This window comes from Anneissia japonica, unplaced genomic scaffold, assembly GCF_011630105.1.
Source record: "Anneissia japonica isolate Jap-2015-1 unplaced genomic scaffold, ASM1163010v1 scaffold288180_len126829_cov150, whole genome shotgun sequence".
Lineage (NCBI taxonomy): Eukaryota > Metazoa > Echinodermata > Crinoidea > Comatulida > Comatulidae > Anneissia > Anneissia japonica.
In genome coordinates this window covers 15,808-18,491 of record NW_022695154.1, presented here as the reverse complement: position 1 = coordinate 18,491, position 2,684 = coordinate 15,808, and positions in this window count along the sequence as shown.

The following is a 2,684-nucleotide window of genomic DNA, read 5'->3' as shown; positions in this document are numbered from 1 at the left end:
GTCAGTAATTGGCCGCAATATATAAACTGTGCTTTGTTGTAAATGTTATAAATTGTAAGTGTTAAATGATATACAGGATCTGTGATATATTCAACTTGTGTAATTATGTAACGTACATTTTATTGTATTAAAAGTCTTGCCTCTATTTTAATATTGTATTATGGCTGTACAGTATGTTACTTTTATAAACACACTGCGAGAGCGTGTCCGCTGTTTTAAAAGCGTCGTTTCCAAAATAAAGTTATAATAATTATATAATAGTATGCCATAGAAACAGCAAATCATTTTTAAGATTATTAAACATCACCTTTATTTTCATTGTCATTCGTATTTATACAGGCTGTACAAAGATTTGAAATTAAGAACCATTTTCTAATATTGTCAGAAAAGGTCGGGAAAAAAAACTATTAAAAACAATTAAAACCAAAGAAAAGATTACCATTAGATAAAATAGATCGGGTCTTCATTGATTAAAATGTGACGAATTACGATAATTGAAAACATTCTAATTTTAATTTCAATCATTTACGCGAGCACGCACGCGCGAAAATATTCGATTATATATGAATTCTTATACGCTGTCCATACTAAGTGATGTTAATTATAAAATATAGTGGTAAACCCAATTAAGTGTGTGAAATTAATATTTAATGTACGTAACACATATACTTTGCATGTGTTCATCGGGAAGATTATGAAACAAAATGGACGGTGTGTACCACGTGACTTTCGTAAACCAAGGAGCGGAATGTCGTAACTCTTTATATATATGGCTCTGGCTAAGTATATCCAGACGCAAAATGCGCTCTTCCTTTTCCACTAATGGAGGAAAACTTTTTCACTAAGAGTGCGTCCGGCCATGCGATTCTGCGCTGTATTGTTGTTTTATTCTTTACTGATTCATGATTATGCTTTAATTGTTTTGTGTATTATTTGGATAATAGCAACGATTTCTACCGCCACCAAGGAGGTTATGTATTCACCGATGTCACTGTCTGGGTGTCTATTCCAGTTTGTTTTTTAATATCTAGTATCTTTGTTGAGAATTGATAATAAAATACGCGACGACTTGGTAACGAAAGTTTGGCACAAGTTTTTTAGATCCATCTGTAGGGGGCGTCCCATTTTTCGTATTCCCACCATGCATTTCGGTGGAACGCGGTGGAACACTTTTTTTGTGTGGAGAACTCATAGAGATATAATAAGAATATTGTTTAATAGCTCTATGGGAGAACTCTATCTTGTATTTCTAGTATCTTTGATGCCAACTCAGACCAAGGTAATTCAACAGAAGGACGCACATCTCCGCTCTCGAACATAGCGCGTGCGTACAGTCCTTTGATATTTACTGTGGCATCGACAATCCGATACTAGTTGCGGGTACAGCCGTCAATTATTAGCCTATGCGTGCCATTCGTTTTATGGTGTTAGTTTTTATTTTTTAATTAATTTTGGGTACTTCGCAATATCTGTTACATCTGCTTTTTTTGACCGCAAGCTTGTTAAATGCTTCTATAAACTGCAGTTTGATTTGTGAAAATAGACCAAGAAAATGAAAAGTTATAACAATTTAAAATTTACGAATTTTATAAAATTTCATGTTCTTATGTAACATTAATCTGTCATTTTGACAATGTTGGCATAAGGTGCCGAAGACGAACATTTGAGTATATACAGAACATTTATTAATTTTTTTCTGCGAAGTGAGTGTCATGAACGAAAATTCACCACAATTTTGGTAAAATTAATGTTGAAATGAAGAATATATTTCAGTCTAATGTAGTGCAAAATATCATTAGGCCTTTGTAATCACCGCACGACGCGCGATTATCATGGCAACTAACACGCGCGTGAGTGTAAATCGACACGTACGCTGACGGTTTATGGTCTGGTTGCTATATGGTTTTTGTGACGTTCAGCGTGTAGGGACGCACGTGCGCCTAGAATGTCGATGCCAGAGTTATAACCTTTGATGTTCCGAGATGTGCGTCCTTCTGTTTAATGGGCCTTTCCGCTAAGCCCCGCCCATTGGATATTGTTGCTAAGGTCCCACAAGACGACAATATTAAAACATACGCAAACACGTGCGTTTGTGAGACAACACGTGTGTTTGTGAGACGCGCGCGTATTCCTAGCGTTTTTCTGATTAGTCAGTTGTTAAGTTTGATTGACACTCCGGAAAGGTCTATTGTACGACGAGCAGTCCGATGCGATTTGTTGTCGCGTCGGGTCAAACGCAGTTGCGTTGTATTAAACATTTCTTACGCGACGGCTTGAAGCTCTGTTTCCATAGAATCACTCACCATTGGCGACATTCGCCGATAGCCGTCGGGAAGGTTGAACCTGGTTCAACCATGGAGGTATTATTGAGAAGGAGATCACTCGGCAAAGCTACGCGCACGCAGCGCTATGCAAATGAACCAAGGGCTACGTTCAGACCTGTGAGATACGCCAGGCGTATCTAACGCCGGGCGTACGTTAATCCATGGTGTAACCAGGGAGATGTCCAGACTGGACGATTAATGAACGCTAGCGTAAGTATTCGCGCGAAATATTCGTATTCGTAATTCGCGCATTATTTTCTGTTTACATCTATGTTGATTTTGATTGGTCAAATCTTGGCTGAGTTCAAAATCACCGATGCATGACTGTCGTAAATCAGTGGCGTACGCTAATCTGGGGTC